This window comes from Euprymna scolopes, chromosome 43, assembly GCF_053919585.1.
Source record: "Euprymna scolopes isolate OS-2025 chromosome 43, ASM5391958v1, whole genome shotgun sequence".
Taxonomy (NCBI): domain Eukaryota; kingdom Metazoa; phylum Mollusca; class Cephalopoda; order Sepiida; family Sepiolidae; genus Euprymna; species Euprymna scolopes.
In genome coordinates, this window is record NC_136524.1 from 60,037,715 (window position 1) to 60,062,961 (window position 25,247).

Genomic DNA, 25,247 nt, shown 5'->3' on the forward strand with positions numbered 1-25,247 from the left:
ACCTATCAGAAAGAACTGATTTAATAATTGAGAAGACATTTCCACCCTATCAAAGGCCTTTGATATGTCAAGAGCAATTACCCTGGAAAGGTTGCCTCCGTCGAGAGATTTGCTAATCCGATGAGATATAACTGTAAGCACATCTGCTATCTTGTACTTTAAAGAACCCCAAAATCTATTAAACTGTAGAAGAGAAATAGCAAATAACTGTGTTCACAAAATAAAACTTACTCTAGGATAGCGATACAAAATAGCTTTAAAACTAACAAAAGCAATAAAAAATAAACAAATAAATAAATTAAATAAACATGAATATACATAAACGATCACACATATGTATGTATATGTATATGCATATGTATATATGTGTGCATATCTGTATGTACACATATGTATATTTATATATATAAAAAAGGAAAAGGTCTGCCTTAAACCACTAACCTAGTTCTAAAACAGATTCTTTGTTCGATAAAATGCATGCCCATTGGCTGATAGAAAGGGCGCGGTGGATACTAGAAAGCTGATTGGCTAACTAAAATCCTCAACAGAAGAGGACCATATAAAAACGAGAAACAACCACAGAATTCGCGCATAAGCCTGACGAATCCTAGAGTGGATGAAACGCCGAATATTCAGTGTAGCTTAATCGCCATATATATTTTATAAATTACTAACTAGCTCTACCTATGTATTGAGCACTTTTGAAGTAAATACTTAAAGTTTATGCATAAATCTATACTCTCGTATATTAATTTTATGTAAGTAAATGAAGTAGTTATATATATATACATATATATATACTCCTATAAATTCGTTGTGTGTATATATATATCTAAAATATAAAGCTGAATGTCTGTGTGTGTGTGTGTGTGTGTGTGTGTGTGTGTGTGTGTGTGTGTGTGTGTGTGTGTGTGTGTGTGTGTGTGTGGTCACGAATAGGCTCCTATATCGACTATTTTAAAAAACTGATTACATATAATGATAGAAGATGTATCGAGACACAGGAATGGGTATGTTTGATCTGGCAGAACGGTGGTTCATTAAAATGGTGGGGTCTGCGTACGCGCCTGGTCCAAAAAGTATGGAAATAAAAAATTTTAAAAATAAGAAAAAACGTTTACAAGTACTTTGGATATAGATGTACATAAGAATACTTTGATAAGTATGTTTTAACTTAAATAGGGATGGTATAATAAATTTTTGGGGTCTGCGTTCGCGCCTGGCCTCCGTAGAATGGAAATAGGCACACACTTTAATAAAGACTTTTCATATCTATCTGCGTAAGTATACTTTGATAATTATGTTTCAGTTTGAAGAAATATGGTATAATAAAATTATGGGGTGTGTGTTCGCGCCTGACCTCCATAGAATGGAAATATGTCACCAAGTTTAACAAGGTCTTTTAATATAAATCCGCAGAATATTGTGATAAGTGTTTCAGTGTGAACAGGTATGGTATAATAAATTATGGGGTTTATCTATTTTATTTTTACTTTCATCATATTTTTCTTTGGTTTTGATACCCCCAAATTCGAAGCTATCTCTTTACAATCCTCCCTTTTCATAACCTATCATACTTTCATAAATCAGAGTCCATTTTCTGTAGACTGTTTTTGAGCCCAGACAACGACGGGTACTTTTCCTAGTATATATATATATATATATATATATATATATATATGTGTGTGTGTGTGTGTGTGTGTGTGTGTGTGTGTGTGTGTGTGTGTGTGTGTGTGTGTGTGTGTTTTGATGTTCATATTAAGAACACTTTTTTCTATTTATTTAAAAAGAAAATAAACTGTTGGGGGGTCTTATGGAATGATCATCTTTAGTTAACTATTACGCGTAATTGTATTCATGCAGATATTCTACATGATCTATACTTGCGTAATATTTGAGTAAAAAGCTTATAGTAAACACAAATCTCTTTCTATAGATATTTATGTATGTGCGTATATATATTTGTTTTAACATTTTGCCTATCAAACACCTCTGTCAGTTTTTTGTGTATAGATATGAAACTTAATATATAGGGTATTTGAATCCATGCGAAACTTTATATTTGGGTTTTAGTCGGGGAAAAATCAGTGTAAAAGTGTGAACATTTTAAAAAATTAAATTTGCCATATGAAGGTGAAACGACGGCATTATGAATATCCATGCGTAATGTAATAGCTATTCGGTCATGCTTTAATTTTTAGGCTGGCAGTAAACATGTCTTCATAGCTCAGTCATTAAGGTCAAAGGAAAAGGAAATCGTAAAGTAAACGTTTTGGTTTCGATAATCGGTGGTAGCGCATGAGTCATTTTTTTTTTTACTTTTTAAATCATTACTATATTAAAGTGAACGTGTTTGTGTGTCTGTGTGTCTATACATTTCCCTACGCAATAACTCTGTCAATTTTAATCTACAGACTCAAAATTTGCTATGCAGTGTACTGAGATTTGGGAAAATCTATGTGGTAGGTTTTCGGCCAGAAATTTGGCTGTTAAGGGGTCAAAGTTTACCGATTTGACTTTTGAGAACTCTACCAAACTCCTCCCACAATTTGGGATCTACGCACTTGAAATTTTAGATATAGGTTCCTTAGGCATGGATCTAACTTAATAACTCGATTTGAACCCAAAACAATAAATGTTAAGGGGCCATAATCAATTTTTTGTTTTTTTTTTGCTCAGCATACACCTCCAAACACCCGGGCAACGCTGGGTTGAAATGTTAGTATATCTATAAAAGGTCACGTTTCTGTGTGTCTGTGTCTGCCTGTGTGTGTGTGTGTGTGTGTGTGTGTGTGTGTGTGTGTGTGTGTGTGTGTGTGTGTGTGTGTGTGTGTGTGTGTGCATTTCCCTACGCAAAAACTCTTCCAATTTTTTGTCTAAAGACTCAAAATTTGATATACAGGGTACTGAGATTTGGGAAAATCTATGTGATCGGTTTTCTGCTAGAAATTTGGCTGTCAAGAGGTCATAATTCAACGATTTGATCTTTGAGAACTCTACCAAACTCCTCCGACAATTTGGGGTCTAAACACTTGAAATTTTAGATATAGGTTCCTTGGACATGGATCTAACTTAATAACTTGATTTGAGCTCGAAACAATAAATGTTATGTGGTCATAATAGGGGTCAAAATTTTTACAAATTTGACCTCTGCGGTTTCTACCAAATTTCACAGAAACTTTCTGGTCTAAATATTTGAAATTTTACTAAAGGGTATTCAGAGATAGGGCTAGCTTTTTAATCGGTTTGGCTCGAAAATTTTTAGTCACCAATATATAAATGTATGTATGTATGTATGTTTGCATGTGTACGTAAAATTGACGACAGAGGCGATGGATTTTACCAAGATCAGTATCGTTTTGAAGTTCGACCTTTCAGACGACAAATATCGAAAAATTGGTTAAAAACATTAATATCTTAACCTTAAACTTAGCACTTTTCTACAGGGGGGGGGCACTTTTTCCGCCGATATTTTTGAAAGTCAAACTCTCCTTTCCGTTGTTTAGCCTTAATAAAAACTTACGTCAATTCCAATTTGGTGGTGCTCGTAACGACAAAGACGTCAGGTTTTTACCCCCGTTCTACGGGTTCAAGCCTGCCTTTCTACTACCACTTTTTTTTTTTTTGCTGAACACACATATACAGACACCCGGGCAACGCCGGGATTAAATGCTAGTATATATATAAAAGTGAACGTGTCTGTGTGTGTGTCTGTGTGTTTACATTTCCCTACGCAATAACTGTGTGTGTGTGTGCATGTGTGTATGTGTGTGTGTGTGTGCATTTCCTACGTAATAACTCGAAATTTGCTATACCGCGTACTGAGATTTGAGACAATCTTTTTAATCAGTTTTCGATCAGAAATTTGCCTGGTAATGGGTCAAAGTTCAACGATTTGACCTTTGAGAGCTCTAACAAACTCCTCTGACAATTTTGGGTGAAAACACTTGAAATTTTAGGTATAGGTTTTTTGGACATGGATCTAACTTAATAACTTGATGTGAGCCCAAAACAATAAATGTTAAGGGGTCATAATAGAGGTTAAAGTTTAAAAAAAATTGACCTCTGCGGTCTCTACCAAATTCCTCGGTCTAAACATTAGAAATGTTGCATAAAGAGTATTCAAAAATAGCTTTTTAATCGGTTTGGGTCGAAAAATTTTAGTTTCTAATATATAAATGCATGTATGTATGTATGTATGTATGTATGTATGTATGTATGTATGTATGTATGTATGCTTGTGTGCGTAAAATTTTCAACAGGGGCGACGGATTTTACTAAGATCAGTATCGTTTAAAGTTCGAAAATTGGCCTTCAACTGGGAACTTCGTTTTTTCGCCGATATTTTTGAAAGTCCTCCTCCCCTTTCGATTGTCTAGCCTTAATTTAAACATAAGTCACTTCATGTTTGGCGGTAGTCGTTACCGCAAAGACGTCGGGTTTCCCCCCCTCCCCTGTTCTTTTCCTCCTTCACGGGACGGGTTCGAGCCTGCCTTCCTACTACCTCTTTCTTTTTGTTTTGTTTTTTTGCTCAACAAACACATCCAAACACCCGGGCAACGCCGGGCTGAAATGCTCGTGTATATATATATATATATATATATATATAATGAATGACATGGTGAATGAACGTATATGCCATTCACTGGACAAAGTAGGGGAGGGGGAGCGGTAGCCCTAGATATGTTTTTTACAGGGTATGGCATGATGATCTTCTTAGGAAAATCAGATCCTACGGTATCACTGGGCGAATACTTAACATAGTTAAATCATGTTAATTTTATTTTTTATTTCGGACTATTAGTCTCATCTTTATTAGTTGTTTTTTTTAATCTTTTTATTGGTTCACAACGTTTCGGCCAACTTCCTCTGGCCTTCCAGATGAACATTGTCTGAAGATAGCGGTTTCAATCCCACCCAAAGCGTGCCAGAGGTAATTGGTCAAAAATGTGGTGAGACGACAACAACTACGGATGGCAGTGATGACTGAGAATGCAGTTAGGAGATTCGAAGTTCCTATCCGTCGCGGTTACCACCTGACGAAGGCCAGAGGAAGTTGGCCGAAACGTTGTGAACCAATAAAAAGATTAAAAAAAAAACAACAACTAATAAAGATGAGACTAATAGTCCGAAATAAAAAATAAAATTAACATAAAAATGCTCATCTCAAAATAAAAAAAATTCCAATTAAGGAATAATACTTAACATAGTTAAATCATTCTTAAATAAGAGAAGAATTCAGGTTATCCTTGACGGTTGTACATCTAAACTATAGAACTTTAAGGAAACACCAAGGACACTGATGAGAAGAGTCTTGAAATTTTTTTGTCTGTACACAGGATCACTCCTAACCCTAAACTAATATAAATGTGGGAGTACCTCAGGGGTCTATCATTGGACCTTTATTATTCCTAATATTCATAAATGACCTCCCCGACAAAATTGTCTCTGAGATGGGTATATTTGTTGACAACACCACGCTCTATAACAGGCACGAGGGGGAAACAAATGAGCACATATCTCAGGAAATGGCAGAAACAATAGAGAATGATCTCCAATCTGTAGTGGAATGGGGACAAAAATGGATGGTCACATTCAATGCTGTCAAGACTAAGCTTGTTTCCTTCAATAATTACAAGAAACCTTTTCTATCACGAATAGCAATGGCCAAAAACACATAACCTGATAATAGTTCTTTTCAACTCCTCACCAGAGAACATGAGTTTAAACTGTTACATTGAGAGCATTGCCAAGACCGCTGCGAAGAAGGTAGGTTCTCTCTACCGTGCTAGAAAACTACTAATGCCTGAAAGTATCCTGTACCTCTATAAGGCCACCATTCGCTCATATATGGAGTACTGTTGTCGCATTTGTGCTGGTGTATCTGCTACTAGTCTCGCCCCTAGATGGGGTTAAAAAGAGAGTCGCCAACCTGATAGGTCCTGAACTGTCATCTAAGCTCCAGCCTCTGTCCCATCAACGAAACGTTGTATCCCTCGGCCTATTCTACGAGTATTTTAATGGTGAAGCTGACGAACTACAAGCACTTGTACCCCCTTGACGTAAATACCCCCGACAAACACGACAAGCAGCTAAATCCCACCCCTACACAGTAGAGATCCCTTGATATAAGAGAGCTTTCTACTCCAGTAGTTTATTCCCCAGAATTGCTAGACTTTGGAACTCCATTCCGGGTCCCTGCTTCCCCAACTGTACTGACATGCAGGAATTAAAGTTTAATGTGAACCGACATCTTGCTGCCCAACTTCATACATAGTACCCCTGTAGCTTATGTCCCTGATAGTATCCCCTATATCACAGTGGCAATGTGCCTTGTTTGAGATGTAAATGTAATTTTAAAAAAGTCTATATTTCAAAGTTCATGATGTTGACCATCTTACAATTTATTCCTTTGATTCAGTTAACACTTACAATTTTTGACAGAATCTGTTTTGTGGCACAAATCAGAAGAAATAGCAACAATTGATCAACCAAAAGGAAATAAAATACGTTTTGGCATGATTTAAAAATCCGAAAATTGGAAGAGAAGCTGCAAATACCTTATAGTTTGCTTACATTTTGAATATATATATACAAACATTAGTTTAAAAGCGATAAAAATAGCACGATCATGGATTTCGTGGCGTAACGGTTAATGCGCTCGACATAATACATATGGTCTGAGGTTCGAATCCTAGTTTGTTGGTTGTTTTTGTTTTACGGCATATCAACCCATTTCAGGTTATTTAATGCCTAATCCGGTGATTTTGAAGAAAAAATTTTTAATAGAATATATTTGTTTTGTTTTTTTTCAAATCGGTTTCTATTTAACCCATAATTGGGACCCTAACAGGTACTACCACTCCGGGTCAGAATGGACCTGGGAGCAATGGCAATTAAAGGGTGACTCCACACTCCCCAAAAGCCCGCAAACTGGGACCGATCATCGGATATAGTGTAAGGTCATATCCAGGGCCTCGAATCCTAGAACAGTCAAGCTACACTGAGGAGCAGTAGAACCGCGAAACACGGTGTTCTTGGATTACTAATATATATATATATATATATATATATATATATATATATATATATATATATATATATATATATATATATATGGGGTTTATATATATATATATATATATATATATATATATATATATATATATATATATACACTAACAAGGCCGCCCGGCGTTGCTCGGGACCATATAAGATAATGAGAAAAATTTTGAACATACCTGTTATTATTAGGATAGAGGAATTTTTTATGTCTATGTATCATTTGATATCTGGAGCAAAAGAATATTTTACCTACCCTAGGACATATGTATGAAATAATTGTACCTTCCCTAGGACAGGAAATTTAGAGCACGTCTATGGAAAATTTTCCTTACTTAGGGCCGGTAATGTACAACGCATATTTAAAATAATTTACATAATTTTCTGTTGTGCTAACTTTTCTGTATGTCCCAGGTAAGAGATTGTTTGTTTTTACATAAGAGTTCTATAGTGAAGAAGCACCTTATTTCTTATATAAATGTCATACTACTCGAATAAGATTTTCTTTGTTTTTCATATGGGTACTATACTGTACAAACACCTTTTTCTTATTAAAAAATGAAAGAACTCGATACTTTTAAGTAATTTTCTGTTGTGCTAAATTTTTTGCGCGTCTAGAGTAAGAATTTGTTTGTTTTTCATGTGGGTTCTATAGTGAAGAAGCACCTCATTTCTCATTTAAAAGTCATACTACTCTAATATGTAATGTGATCTACGGTTTTAATAACTTTTATGCACGTCTCAGGTAGGATTTTCTTTGTTTCTCCATATGAGTACTATACTGCACAAGTACCTTATTTTCTGGGTAGGATAATTTAAAAGTATCTCATTTCCAATATATCGATGAAATTGCTCGATAATTTTATATAATATTCTGTTGTGCTAATTTTTCCGTATGTCATAGTTGAGAGTTTGTTTTTACATAAGAGTGCTATAGTGAAAAAGCGCCATATTTCTAATATAAATGTCATACTACTCGAATATGATTTTCGGTTTTGATTACTTTTATGTACGTCACAAATAAGATTTTCTTTGTTTTTCATATGGGTACTATACTGTACAAGTACCTTATTCCCTGGGTAGGATACTGTACAAGTAGCTTTTTCTAATTTAAAAATGAAAGAACTCGATAGTTTTATGAAATTTTATGTTCTGCTAAATATTCTGTACGACAGGGATAAGAATTTGTTTATTATTTCATCTGGGTGCTATAGTGAAGAAGCACCTTATTTATCATGTGTAAGTCATACTACGCGAATATTTAACGTGATTTTTGGTTTAATAACTTATGTACGGTACAGAAAATATTTTCTTTGTTTTTCATATGAGTACTATACTGCAAAGAATCTTATGACTTGGATAGGATTTTTATGCACACATAGATACATTATCATATCTCCAATACTAATGAATACTTCAATACTATCCCATTGATTACTGAACACAAAATAACCCTTCTGGGCCTTGATAAGTGGTGACGTCCATGTAAAAAAAAGTAAGTGATCATTGTATGTGATTTCTGGAACATGACATCTATACAATATACAAACATACAATACATAAATTCATAATGATTAGTTAATTAGTTTAGGAGTTAATCCAATAAATACAAATACATAATCATATACACATAACTAAACATTCATACTGATCGGTTAATTAGTTTCGGAGTTGAATCCAATACAAAATGCTATTACTTGATCTATTTACGTGATTTTTGAAATATAATAAATAAACGATATACAGATATATTTGGAATATGACATTTTCGTTACATACATCAGAAACATTCCTTTGTATTTTTTTTAAATAAAAATGTTCTGTGTAATTGTTACATAATAACATTTAAAAATCAAAAATATCGGAATGTAAAAAACAAAAAGAAAGAAATGGAGGAGCTCGAAACCGTAAAACTGGTATTAGTAATATGTCACACTATACACTGCACCAAGTGAACAACTAATTTAGCAACGCTATGAAATATCTCCATAAGTAGACGTCTCTTTACACAATGTACGCATGCGCACAACGACGCCATTGTGCTAGGCTCATCAAGTTGTCATTTCTGTCAAGTTTGAACCCCCTTTTTAATCCTTTAGCAATTGTTTTACCCGATTAAACACCTCTAATAAAATTCTGAACCAAAAATGCAATCTTTGGAGCTATTGTACGCCGTCCAACGACCATCCGTCTAGGAGGAGATACAATTTGAAAAACAGAGACAAACACACATAGACATAGTGAGATTTACATATTAGTTTAGCATGGCCACAAGCATTGCTCGGGACCGTATAAGACAAGGAGAAAAATTTTGAACATGCCTGCTATTCTTAGGACAGAGGATTTTTATGTCTATGTATCATTTGCCATCTTCAGCAAAAAAATATTTTACCTACCCTAGGATGGGTATTACACAACATATTTATGGAATAATTGTACCTTCATTGGACAGGAAATTTACAGCATGAATGTGGAAAAAAATCCTTACCTAGAACGGGTTATGCACAACACATATTTAAAATTATTTAAATAACTTTATGTTGTGCTAAATTTTCGGTATGTCATACGGTAAGAGTGTGTTTGTTTTTACATCAGTGTGCTATAGTGAAGAAGCACCAGATTTTTTATATAAATGTTATACTACTCGAATATATTACGTGATTTTCGATTTTAATAACTTATGCACGTCACAAATAAGAATTTCTTTGTTTTTCATATGGGTACTTCACTGTATAAGTACCTTATTTCCTGTGTAGGATACTGTAGAAGTACCATTTTTTCTAATTTAAAAATGAAAGAACTCGATACTTTTAAGTAATTTTCTGTTGTGCTAAATTTTCTGTGCGTATAGAGTAAGAATTTGTTTGTTATTTCATCTATTGCTATAGTGAAGAAGCACTTTATTTCTCATTTAAAAATCATGCTATTCGATTATATAACGTGGTTTTCGGTTGTAATGACTTTTATGCATGTCACAGGTAGGATTCGATTTGTTTTTCATATGAGTACTATACTACACAAGTACTTTATTTCTTGGGTAGGATAATGTACAAGTATCTTATTTTAATATATAGATGAAACTACTCGATTTTACATAATTTTCTGTTGTGTGAAATTTTCCGTATGTCAGAGGTGAGAGTTTGTTTTTATAATAGAGTGCTATATTAAAGAAGCACCTTATTTATATAAATGTCATACTACTCAAATATGTTATATAATTTTCGGTTTGGATTACTTTTATGTATGCCACGGGTAAGATTTTCTTTGTTTTTCATATGGGTACTATACTGTACAAGTACCTTATTTCTCGGGTAGGATACTGTACAAGTATCTTTTTTCTAATGTAAAAATTAAAAAACTCGATACGTTTATGTAATTTTCTGTTGTGTTATATTTTCTGTATGCCAAGGATAAGAATTTGTTTGTTTTGTTATCTGGGTGTTATAGTGAAGAAGCGCCTTATTTCTCATATGTAAGTCATACTACTCGAATATTAAACGTGATTTTCGGTTTTAATAACTTTCATCTATCTCACAGGTAAGATCTTGTTTGTTTATTCATGAATATTATACTACACAAGTAACTTATTACTTTGATAGAATTTTTTGTACACATAAATACATTAAAAACTAATCATTTTATGTGATTTTTGGAATATGACTATACAAATATACAAACATTAATACATTAAATTTCTAATGATCAGTTACTTAGTATAGGAGTGAACCCGATACATACAAATATATAAACATATACACATAATTAAAATTAATAATGATCGGTTAATTAGTTTAGGAGTGACTCCAATACATATAAATATATAAACATATACACATAATCAAAATTCGTAATGATCGGTTTATTAATTTGGGGTGAATCCAATACATACAAATATATAAACATATGCACATAATTAAAATTCATAATGATCGGTTAATTAGTTTAGGGGTGAATCCAAGACAGAAATATATAAACATATACACATAATTAAAATTCATAATGATCGGTTAATTAGTTTAGGGGTGAATCCAAGACATAGAAATATATAAACATATACACATAATTAAAATTCATAATGATCGGTTAATTAGTTTAGGGGTGAATCCAAGACAGAAATATATAAACATATACACATAATTAAAATTCATAATGATCGGTTAATTAGTTTAGGGGTGAATCCAAGACATGGAAATATATAAACATATACACATAATTAATATTCTTAATGATCGGTTAATTAGTTTAGGAGTAGATCTAATACAAATGCCATCACTTAATCTATTTACGTAATTTTTGGAATGTAACAAATAAGCTGATATATGATATATATTTAGAATATGTAATATTCGTCACGTAAATCAAAAACATTCTTCTGCATTTTTTAAATAAAAGTTTCTTGTGTATTTATTACATAACATTTAAAAATCAAGAATGAAAAAAAAAAAGATAAACTGATGGAGATCGAAATCGCAACACTTGTGCTAGAAATCGGTCACGTTACCCGTTGCACCAAAGGGACAAAAGCATCAATGGCTAGTGAAATATCTCCATACATATATTTCTCTTTTATTCACTGTACGCATGCGCAGACTGACGCCATTGTGCTACGCTCGTCAAGGTGTTATTGCGTTCAAGCTTGAACCCTTTTTTTAAGCCCTTAGCAATTATTTTTATCGATTAAATACCCCTAATAAAATTCTACACCAAAAATGCAATCTATTGCACGTTTTCCAACGATTATCCGTCTAGGAGGAGATACAATTTGAAAAACAGAGACAGAGACACACACACACAGACAGTGAGTTTTATATATTAGATTATTTCTATAATGTACATGATACTTGTAATCACGTGTGTCTAATCGAGATTTGTGGATTCTTCGATCGGGTGTGACTTCAACATCTGTTAACATTGCATATGTTACCACAAATATATATATATATATATATATATATATATATATATATATATATATATATATATATATTTAAAGGTTGTTTTTTTTTAATCTTATTAATCAGTTTTCAGCCAGAAATTTGACTGTCAAGGGGTCAAAGTTTAATGATTTTACCTTTTAAAACTCTACCAAACTCCTCCTCCAATTTGGGGTCTAAACACTTGAAATTTTAGATGTAGGTTACTTGGACATTAATCAAACTTCTTTATTTGATTTGAGCCCAAACCAATGTATGTTAAAGGGTTAAAATTGTGGTCAAATTCTTTTTTAATTTTACCTCTGCAGTCTCTACCAAATTACTCAGCCAATTTTTGGTCTAAACATTTGAAAATTTAGCTTCCAAACGGTCAAAGTTGAAAGAGTTGACCTTTGCAGACTCCTCCGCTAATTTTGGTTAATTTTAGATGTAGGTTACCTGGAAAAAAACAGCCTACAGAAAATGGACTCTGATTTATGAAAGTATGATAGGTTATGAAAGCAAGTCTTGTAAATTTGGGTTGAATTTAGGGGTATCAAAACTAAAGCAAAATATGATGAAAGTAAAAATAAAATAGATAAACCACATAATTTATTATACAATACCTGTTCACACTGAAACACTTATCACAATATTCTGTGGGTCTATATTAAAAAACCTTGATAAACTTTGTGACATATTTCCATTCTATGGAGGTCAGGTGCGAACGAATACTCCATAATTTTATTATACTATATTTCTTCAAACTGAAACATAATTATCAAAGTATACTTACGCATATACATATGAAAAGTCTTTATTAAAGTGTGTGCCTATTTCCATTCTATGGAGGCCAGGCGCGAACGACCCCACAATTTTATTATACTATCCCTATTTAAGTTAAAACATACCTATCAAAGTATTCTTATGTACATCTATATCAAAAACACTTGTAAACGTTTTTTTGTTTGTTTTTTTTTACTTCCGTACTTTGTGGACCAGGCGCGAACGCAGACCCCACAATTTTAATGAACCACTGTTCTGCCAGATCAAACATACCCATTCCTGCGTCTCGATACATCTTCTATCATTATATGTAATCAGTTTTTTAAAATAGTCGACCATATAAGGAGCCTATTCGTGACCACACACACACACATATTCAGCTTTATATTATATATTTATAGCTTTATATTATATATTTATAATCCTAGTTCTAAAACAGATCCTTTGTTCGATAAAATGCATGCCCATTTGCTGATAGGAAGGGCCGCGGTGGATACTAGAAAGCTGATTGGCTAACTAGAAATCCTCAACATATATAAAAACAAGAAGCAACCACAGAATTCGCGCATAAGCCTGACGAATCCTATAGTGGATGAAACGCAGAATATTCAGTGTAGCTTAATCGCCATATATATTTTATAAATTACTATTATATATGTATGTATATATATATATATGTATATGTATATATATATATATATATATATATATATATATATATATATATATATATAAAGTTATGAACAGTACATAGGGCCTGAGCAAAGCCGGGCTGAACTGCTAGTATATATATATATATATATATATATATATATATATATATATATATATATATATATATATATATATATATATATATATATATAATCAGAATCCTGGAGCGAATAAGAACGTAGATTATTGAATCCTGCGGTATCCAGTGTTACAAAATATTTTTAGAGGGCAATATTTTTATATAAGACAATCTCAGCCAAAAAGGGGAATAGCTCAATATGTGTGTGTGTGTGTGTGTGTGTGTGTGTGTGTGTGTGTGTGTGTGTGTGTGTGTGTGTGTCTGTGTGTGTCTATGTCTGTGTCTGTGTGTGTCCGTATCTGTGTGCGTGTTTCTATGTGTGACCATTTGCACACAGTTACTTAACCATATTACGGTTTTTCTGTGTAACCATCTGTCTATTTATCTGTCTCCCTCTGCTTCTCTCTCTCTTTTTCTCTTTCTCTTCTTTATCTCTCTGATAATGTCTTGTGTGAATACTCCTAATGAATAAATAATAATAGAAGTGATAATAATAATAATAATAATAATAATAATAATAATAATAATAATAATAATAATAATAATAATAATAATAATAATAATAAAGAAGATCAAGAAGAAGGCTTCTAGAGGCTAAGCTATGTGATAGAAGCCTAATAAAAGGCATAAACACATGGGCAGTTTCACTAGTAAGAAACTTTCGGCTATTCATAGACGTGCACAACGATGAATCGACGCATCTCGACGCAGAGAACTAGGAAAATTATGACCATGCACAATTCACCACACAAACAATGGTGTCGATCAACTCTACTTGAAAAGGAAAGACAGGAGAAGAGGACTGGTTTGTATAAAAGACGGAAAAGAAAGAATCAGAAAACTTCATAATGCAGAAGTGAATATCAAAGAAACGAAAAAAAATACAGATAATCAGAACGGATCAGAGAGCTGAAAAGGATATGGAAGATGAAGAAAGTCAAGATAACACCACTAACACTAGGAACAAAGTCAAGATAACACCATTAGCACTGGGAACAATACCAAAAATACTTGAAAAATAAATTGGGAGAAAATAGAATCAGAGGGTGGCTGAGAAGATACAACGGTTAACAATAACGAAAATGGATGCAATATTATCAATTTTGCGTGCGGAGATTAATACATATGAGCTTCTGACCCTAAATGGACATATAGAAACTAAAACGGAAGTAAAACGGTGAACAAAACATAAAGAAACAATAAATAAAATGAAGAAAACTGAAATTTCGGTGAAGGCCAATGGTCGTTGCCAAAGAAAGTTCTTTTAAACTCCTCGGCCTAACGTTTACAGGGAATATGAACTGGAATAGATACATTGAGAGCATTGCCAAGGCTGCTGCAAGGAAGGTTGGCTCCCTCTACCGTGCTAGAAAACTACTTACGCCTGCCAGTATCCTATACCTCTATAAGGCAACCATTCGCCCATGTATGGAGTACTGTTGTCACATCTGGGCTGGTGCATCTGCTGCTTGTCTCTCGCTCCTGGACAGGGTTCAAAAAAGAGTCGCAAACCTGATAGGTCCTGAACTGTCATCTGGGCTTCAACCTCTGTCCCATCGACGAGATGTTGCATCCCTCTGCCTGTTCTACAAATACTTTAATGGTGAATGCTCTGACGAACTGCAAACACTTGTACCTCCCCGACGTAACTACCCCCGACAAACCCGACAAGCTACTAAGTCTCATCCCTTTACAGTGGAGATCCCTAGGTGCAAGAAAGCCTTTTACTCCAATAGTTTCTTCCCCAGAACTGCGGGTCTTTGGAACTCCCTTCCGGGATTCTGCTTTCCCAACTGCAATGATATGCAGAAGTTCAAGTGTAATGTGAACAAACATCTTTCTACTCTTCTCCCTTCATAATGACCCCGCTAATTAATTCCCTAATAGTAGCCCCCTGCTTCAAAGTGGGACTGTGCCTTGTTTGGGGTGAAAATTGAATAAAAAAAAAAAGAAGAAGAAGAAGAAATTTATTAATTTTCAATACGGTAATTTGTAGCCCAAAAAAAAGTAATATTTGAATTATTTCTATTAAATTCCTCTTTATTCAATAAAATATTTATTTTAATCCCAAAACTAAGCATTGTTTAAATTTTAACTAAATCCTTAAATAAAAACTTGCTCACTCATTGACGTAGCCTGTCCTTTCGATACCAGAGTGCAAGAGAAGGAATAAGAAAAAAATACCAAGATCTAAAATGGGAATTAGACTCTAGAAATGTAAAGAAGTCAAGATGATTCCCATTGTGATTGGAACGCTTGGGACCATAACAAAAAGCCACCACAAATTGCTTAATCAGATTGACAAAACAATTTCTTTTACAATTTTACAAAAGAATTGCCTGTTGGAAACAGCGAAAGTGTTAAGGTATAGTTTGAATGTCTAAAAAAAATTAATGAACAAATAAAATAAAATGAATAGAATTTAAAAAAATAAATAAATAAATAAAAAATCAGAAAGTTAAGAATGTTAAAAAAACAACAACAACAATAATATAATATCAACACCTCGAACTGCATGACAATCAAGGTGATTCCCATCGTAATTGAAAAGCTTGGGAACATAACAAAAAAAGCCACCATAAATGTCTTAATCAGATTGACAAGGCAATTTTTTTTTACAATTTTGCAAAAGGTTGCCTGTTGGGAACGGCGATAGTGTTGATATTGTTTTAATGTCTAAAGTCAAAGTTATTGACCTGATATTCAAGAAAGAAAATCCAACTAAAACACCCCAAAAAAAAAATAAATAAATAATAATAATAATAATAATAATAAGAATAAGAAGAAGAAGAAGAAGAAGAAGAAGAAGAAGAAGAAGAAGAAGAAGAAGAAGAAGAAGAAGAAGAATGGGGCAATGTGGACGGCTAGAGATGGGAAGGCGAAAACAAGAGACAACGAAGAGGAAATATTTGACTATTGTTTCAGAGTTTATCAATAATAACACATTCTATTTAAATTTGTTTAACCATTTAGCTCCAAAATATATACTTACGAACTAGCGGTTGGTGCCCGGCCTTGACCGGTGATAAAATTCGATTAATTTTATGCAGATTTCGTATATATTATTACAAATCCAATTCTGTATTTAATATTATATTTTAACTAATATATAGTACTGATTTTAAAAGATATTAAAAAAAAAATGACATGAGTGCCATCAGCGAGAATCGAAACCAAAACATTTAGGTGTTCAGCTGCGTTCCCTATCGTTTCAGTTATCGGGAGCCAGATAAGGAAGATTTAAAATTAAACCACTTAAAACTTTGAATGAATTTGCACATGCGCAAAAGTAATATTCATCCATCCAAACAATTTGCACATGCGCAAAAGTAATATTTATCCATCCAAACAAAGATTTTGGTTGCTATAAACCCATCCTTGGTGTATGATTATTAATGCCTGTTAATTTCAATGTTGCTCCTATCAATAGATCCAAGACAATGATAAGTGGTCGATTTTGCTTTTAAGCATGTGGCGAAGCTCACTGTGGTGTGTAAATAGAACAAGTAAGTGCAGAGAGGTGATTTTTACATTTTTGTTTCTGTCGTTGTTTGTTTATGAGTTACTGCTTATCAAGACTAAAAGCTAGTCGAGGATAAAGGTTAATAAGATGAATGGATTGCCAGTTGAGTGATGGAGAATATTATGAAGGGATTTTTGTACTAATGAGTCAGCACTTATCAAGACTAAAGCTATTCTAGGATAAGGATTAATGAAATGGACGGATTGTCGGTTGAATGATTAAGAATATTATGAGAGGATTGAAAAGTTTGATTATCTACAGAAACACTTGATGGCAAATTCTTCATAGTAAGCTTCTTGATAAACTGTAGAAACATACCTGCAATTTGATAGGCCACCACCATTTCTTCTTCTCTGTAACCCTTCCTCTCTCACAGACCTGATGTTGCAAGTTTCTGTCTTTTTTTATAAACGATTATGAGTTCTTCAGAATTGTCCGATCTATCCTCTCCTTCTTTTGTTTCAGCTCGTTTGACTTGTTGGTCTAGTGGTCTCCATCCATTCGCTGCTTTGATACCTCATTGAATACAGCTTACTAATCTAGTAGCTTCTTTCAACTTATATTTATAAAAAAACAAAAGAAATGCTCATTTACATTAAATTGGAAGATGACTATGTTGTAGCCCTCAGAGACGCAATATTATAGAAACGCGTGCTACGGCTTGGAATTTTCTTTTTTTAAGAATCCTGGTTTAAGGGCACACGGGATTTATTTTCAGTGGCGGTAATAAGACGAGTTCTTGTTGTGAATGTTTTACAATGAGTAATAACAGATTGGTGCTCAGTCGAGCACTTTTCGTGAAAATAAGTCACTTTTTATTCTTCTATTTTATCCTTATAATTGAGTTATTTTATTCCTTCTTCTATTTTAGAGGGTTTTTTTTTTGTGAATCTAATTTGATTGTTATAACCCGATTCCCATTGTCTGACCATGAGTGTCGCTCTTTATTGACCTTTGGGCCGAGATCACAGTGTAGTATCTGTTCTCCAGGTGCTGTACTTCAATTTCTTATTTTCTGTCAGTGGAGGAGAAATCCTTCACGACTGAGACAATTTTTATTTTTGTTCCTTTTCTCCACGTCAAAAAACGACACTGGTGTCTAACTCTGTCCCGTGGAGAGGCATTGTAAATAGGAAGTCTTTATTAGTGTACGCACGTGCATATATGTATTCATAAAGGAAGCAGTGATGATGTTTTTTGTTTTGTTTTTTTGTTTTGTTTTGTTTTTACATGGAGTTCACCACTTATCAAGGCCCAATGGTCACTCAGGGATAAGGGTTATTGTGTGTACAGTAATCAAAGGGATAGTGTAGCAATAGTATTGGAGAATTTGTAAGGTGTCATTACTTAGGGGGGGGAGCAGTTCATCAGGAATTTGTTTGTGTTGGACTTGAAGACTTCGAGGTTGAAGTCGGGAGGGAAACAGGCAAGCGGAACAGAGTTCCACAGGCGTGCAGTTCTAAGAAAGAAGCTTTGTTCATGGTATCTACGTTTTGATTTAGGCACAGATAGGGAGTGGGGAAAATTATTGACGATGGTTTCAGCTAGTCGGGTGTTTTTTGAAAAAGATTGGCGAGGGGGGGCCAGAGAATGGAGCTCAGACGAGCACCTGCCATGGAAATAATGATAGAACAATGACAGGCTCGCTACGTCTCTTCTGTGGGAAAGAGGTTGCGGGGTAGAGAAAAGGGCATCCCCCACCAAGCCACGGAATCTATTTTGTACTATTTCAAGGCAAGATAGGCTGTTTTTAGCAGCCCCCGCCCAGATGTGGCAGCAGTACTCCATATTTGAACGTACTTGGCTCTTATACAGATAGAGAATTGCATCATTAGTGAGATATCTTCTAGTTAAGTGATTAACAACGCGGGCTGAATGTTCCAAGTTCGAATCCAGTTCGTTCCACACAAAATCGCTTTCTCTCAAGACGTTGGCAATTTTCACGTGGTCCCTCCCGTAAGCACCCGATGTCTTTCTGGAAAAAAATTCTGACAAAAAAAATATCAGTAAAACCAATGTTAACAATAGAATCTTCGGATTCATACAATATGATGAGGATAAAGGGAGAGGACCGCTGAAATCTGTCAGAAGTCAAAAGAAATCCTAGTGGTATGCAAGGAATGTTTCTATTGGTTTTAATACCATCAAAGAAGCAGTTGAAGGCACTTACATCGACAACAGCAAAAAAATGTCCACTTACTGGAAATACGAGAATCTGTGGACGCTTTCTGACCGGTGCGGTTTTCAAGTGGAAAATGACGAGGGCCATTGTTGTCAAGAGAGATTATCTTCATTACGTCAAAATGTATAACAGATTAGTGTGGGGGGGGGGGACATAAAAATATTTCTGTCCGTATCGGCCTTTGCTTCGGGGATTTTCTAGCTGATGATGTTGTAACGATGAGAGAATTCCGACCTCTGAGTAAAACGGCCAGGCTTAATTTTTCCCGTTTAATCGGAAAATAAATCTTTCTCCCAACTCTCGGACATTTGTAATCGTTTAAATAAAATTCAATTCAACCGAATCTTCAATCTTTAAATTGTTTTTCTTTTCTTTTTTTTTTCTTTTTTTTTTCCTCTTTTTAGTTTTTTCTTTCTTTCTTTTCTTCATTTTCTTTCTAATAAATAAGTGCTTATCGAGACCAAAAGTAACATTTTAAATGTTAAACAAACATTAAATGAACCGTTCACAAATACATTTTAATACAAACGCGCACCCGCGGGATTCGATAATTGGATGATGATGAATATTATGAGAGGATTGAAAATGATAGGTGACATTTAACAAATTATTTGAATACTCCAAGGAGCTTCATCACATGCTTGAAAACTATATTCTTTCAACTTATCAGAGTCCCAGACCAGATTTTTATCTGATCAGTCAATCTCATCGTAGTCGTTTTTCATATGATTTTTTTACATAGCTGGAGTATGGTCGCCGGGAAACATGCCATACGTACCTTAATTTCCTTTTTTTTTTTTAAATAACCTTGTTGATGAATTTGTTAATATTAAGCCTCTTTCTTATATCTACATTTTGTGGTCTATATCGAACTGTTATTCTAAGGACAGTTCTAACACACATTTCTTTTAAATATATTAAGTTTCCTTTCATGCTCTGCCAGACTATTTTGTACTTGCACATACAACGATATGGACATTCAATCCATCTATCTATACACCTAATATAAAGTTGTTGGTTTTTTGGTTTGTTTGTTTTTGTTTTTTGTTTTTTGCTTTTACATTGATATTAACAGCCTACTCTTTCTTTTTAAAAATTATTAAAACGAACTTCTTAATATACTCAGTCATGGATATGTGAGCGACTTTAATAAATTGTTCATTTTATGATTTCTTATTAAATAATTGGTTTCATTTCACTATTACGCTTAATCTATATATCTATAAAAGTGAAGGTGTCTGTGTGTCTGTGTGTGTACATTTTCCTACGCAATAACTCTGTCAATTTTCAGTCTACAGACTCGAAATTTGATATACAGCGTACTGAGATTTGGGAAAATCATTCTAATCCGTTTTCCGCCAGAAATTTGGCTGTTAAGGGGTCAAAGTTCAACGATCTGACATTTGAGAACTCTACCAAACTCCTCCCACAATTTGGGGTCTAAGCACTTGAAATTTTAGATATAGGTTCCTTGGACATGGATCTAACTTAATAACTTGATTTGATCCCAAAACAATAAAGTTTAAGGGGTCATAATAGGGGTCAATGTTTAAAAAAAATTACCGCTATTTTTCTTTTTTTTTCTTTTTTTTTTTTTTTTTTGCTCAACGTACACCTCTAAACACCCGGGCAATGCCGGTCTGACATGCTAGTTAATAATATTCGTCATCCCCATTCATTTATCAATATATCCATCTCATGAATTTTTATCGTCCAATGTCTTTTAAGATGTCTAATCATGAGACTTAACTTGCCTTTAATTATTTGAATACTCCAAAAAGCTTCGCTAAAAGCTTGAAAACAAAATTATTTCAACTTTTATATAATATAGTCTTGGACCAGTTTCTTTTTTTTTTTTTTTTTTGTGATGTCAGAAGCTGCATACTATTCTAAGCCTTTATCTAATCAATCCATTTCTTTCGTGGATATTTGTTGTTGCCAGTGAGCAATCAAGAAGCAAATCAAGCAATAAAGTCTTTACTACATACGTGTACGGTTGCTGGGGTTTCATTCTTTTTTAGCGTCGCTCTCCCCTGTGAGCCGTTTAATGTGTGGTTGCGTCGTTTATTGGCTATCAATCGGCTGTTTAACTCGAACGAATAAAGCTCATGTATAGAAACACAATATAAACTTGTTGGCATTTCAAAGGTTTTATTGGTGAGAGTTTTCTCTTGAAAGGAGAGAACACGTAAAATTATTGCTTACTTAGTTTTCTTTACTTCGTCTTAAAATGATCGACGGAAATATTCACTTAGATTTCTACATTGTCGAGCATGACTTATCTGTTTCCCCGATTCGAACTGTCTAGAAACTCTATTTTGTCCTTCGAACCACCCAGCCATCCAGTGCGGCCGTAGCCAAGATTGAACTCACTACATAAGTTTGTAGTGTAATTCAAATCTTGTCGGTAGCTGAATACTTGATGCTTCGCCAGGGCTATCAAGGGTATTTTTAACATATATTATACTAGCATCGGTGCCCGGCGTTGCCCGGGTATTTAGAGGTATATGTTGAGCAAAAAAAAAAGCGGTCAATTTTTTTTAACATTGACCCCTATTATGACCCCTTAACATTTATTGTTTGGGCTCAAATCAAGTTATTAAGTTAGATCCATGTTCAAGGAACCTACCTCTAAAATTTTAAGTGTTTAGACCCCATATTGTGGGAGGAGTTTGGTAGAGTTCTCAACGGTCAAATCGTTGAACTTGGACCTATTAATCGCCAAATTTCTGGCCGAAAACCAATCACATAGGAGCTAAAATACAAATAGGCTAAAATTATCTTTATTTTTCATTAAATAAATCGTAGATGCAAATAATAAAAATGGTGCTCATATACTTATCTTACCGTACTATTTTTAAAATCGTATTTACAAGTTAAATTTAAGTTGTACGATATTATTTCATCACTTTTTTTAGGTGAAAGTATAAAATTGTTTCAAAACGTCTTCCCCTCCTGATGTTAGGAATGGTTATTCTAAATAATAACGTTTTTATTTTAGTATGGTAACATAAGTGCATAAGTTCCCAAAAAAGTAATTTCTCATATATTACGAAAAAAAAACTAGTCCGTAGTAATGATATCAATGATAGTATGGTAACATAAGTGCATAAGTTCCCAAAAAAGTAATTTCTCATATATTACGAAAAACAAAAAAACTAGTCCGTAGTAATGATATCAATGTAACTAAGAAAAAAAAACGCAAAAACATTAAAACAATAAAAAATTTATACTTATGCGAAAAACATTTTTTTAATATTTTTTATGCATAAATTTATGAATAAATAAAAAAAAAATTTAAAAACGGATGAAAAATAGTATAAGAGTTACCTTTTGTAAAACAAATAGATATCTTTTAAACGAACCGCACAGACGAGAATTATTTGTATTAAATTAATTTTAACGTTCTCTGTTGACGAAAATTATCTAAACAACTGACCTTCGTACATTTGTAAGAAAGCGTTCAATAAAATTGCCACAATTTCAAGTAAAACAATGAATCCATTTTAAGCTGATGCTGAATTTCAAATTTTGACTATGCCAATAGTCATATATTCTATTATATGAATATATACTTCTTAATATTAGAAACCTGTTATAAAGAATTCCATTTTTAAACTTCATATCGCGGAATATTGGAATTTAATATCATTTAAATCTTTTTAAAATTTATTATTGTTTAGAATTGTTTTTGTTGTAATTCAAATAATTATATTATCAAGAAAAAATATTATCGAGAAAAATATTATCGAGAAATAGCGTTGATTTTTTTAAACAGAATAATATTAATTTTATGTTCATTTTTTTACAACTTGATGTAAATGAAATAAATAATGGGTTTATATATATATATATATATATATATATATATATATATATATATATATATATATATATATATATATACACGTAACTATTTTTTATTTTTAGTATTTAATCGCTTAAGATTTAAATAACGTTGCAACTTTTATGAGCCTAAATTTATTTTGTTTAGTTTTCGTAACATGAAATATAGGGAGTAAAGCACCTAAAAATATTTCCCCTCATATATTTAACGGAAACTGCGTTCAATATTAAAGTTATTTTAAAAACGAATATGTATCGAAAATTTCATGAAAATCTGACCATTATTTGAATTTTGCTAAATATTTTAAGCATGTTTACTGTTTCCAAAACGTCACTACATAGGAACGTTGTTTTAAAGCGTCGGTAATGTAAACATGATTTCAGTCTAGCATTTTCATTATTTTTTTATGCTGTAAAAAAATATAATAAATATCAGCTGTTTTATTGAAGCTTCTTTTGAATGGTACAAACGTTAGGATGATAATATTAAATGAAATTACTGTTAAATCGTGTTACACATACGGGAGTTAAATCTGTGGCGCGCGTTGGAGGTACCTAAAGAAATAAAATTAATTTAATTACCAGCTGTTATATATTCACTTAATGAGGCATAACATATTATACACACTTGTTTCGTCCTCGTTGTTGTCGGTGAACTGAACTAGTATCTTGTTTCTTTTTTTTTCTTTTTTCTTTTTTCTTTCTTTATTACATTTTCACCCCAAACAAGGCACATTGCCACTCAGGTGTAGGGGGCTACTATCAGGGGCAGCAACTACTGGGGCACTATGTAGGGATTTGGGCAGCAAGATGTCGGTTCACGTTGCGCTTGAACTTCTGCAGGATCCTGGAATGGAATTCCAGAGTCTAGCGGTTCTGGGGAAGAAACTACGGGAGTAGAAAGATCTTTTACATCTAGGGATCTCTACTGTGTGGGGGTGGGATTTAGCTGCCTGTCGGGTTTGTCGAGGGTGTCTGCGTCGTGGGGGCACAAGTGTCTGCAGTTCGTCAGAGCATTCACCATTAAAATACTTGTAGAACAAGCAGAGGGATGCAACGTTTCGTCGATGGGACAGAGGCTGAAGCTTAGATGCCAGTTCAGGGCCTATCAGATTGGCGACTCTTTTTTTAACCTTGTCTAGGATCGAGAGACTAGTAGTAGACGCACCAGCTCAGATGTGACAACAATACTCCATACATGGACAAATGGTGGCCTTATAGAGATACAGGATACTTTCAGGTGTCAGTAGTTTTCTAGCACGGTAGAGAGAGCCTACCTTTTTTTGCAGCGGCCCTGATTTCAAAATAAAATTTAAAAAGAATTCTGCCATGTTTATAAAAACAAGCAACATTATTTATCATTTGTCTTATTTATTTCGTTTTACAAAAAATAAAATGCACGCTGTATAGCAAATTCTAAGATATACGACGCAATAAAAAAATATTAGAAAATAAGAAATGAAATTGACAACTGTTATATTTTCACTGGCCGTGGTGGTGTGTATGATATAGTATATGCACCCGTAATCACCGTCCTAAATCCAGTTTCTTGCTTATCTTAGGATACGAAATCATCTGGACGCCGATATGAAAAAAAAAATTGTTTTAATGGAAATCGATCGGGACAAGACGTAAAGCCACTTATGTAAAGAGCTAACAAGAACAACGGACGATTATCGCAAAGCAGGCGATGTCTGGTGACCTCAATCTTGAAAAAAAAAAAAAAAAAAAAAGCAAATAAAATAAATAAACAAAAACAAGATTAAAAGTGTGAAGGAAAATTGAACAGAAAGAGAGTTTCACAACTTTGCAATTCTTGGAAAGAAGCTACTGGAATAGGAAGGTGTATTGTGATGCATCAAAATAGCGAATTGATGGAGATTAGTCGACTGATGAGTCAAGGTAGTCGGTTTATTTAAAAAAAAAAAAAGCCAGTCACATAAAACAACAAAGCGACAGGCTACTTCTCTTCAGATACTGCACTTCTATTTCTTGTTCTCTTTCGGTGGAGGAGAAATCCTTCACGACTGAGACAATTTTTATTTTTGTACCTTTTCTCCACGTCAAAAAACGACCCTGGTGTCTAACTCTGTCCCGTGGGGAGGCATAGTAAATAGGTACTTCTGTACTCGCTCATGTGTG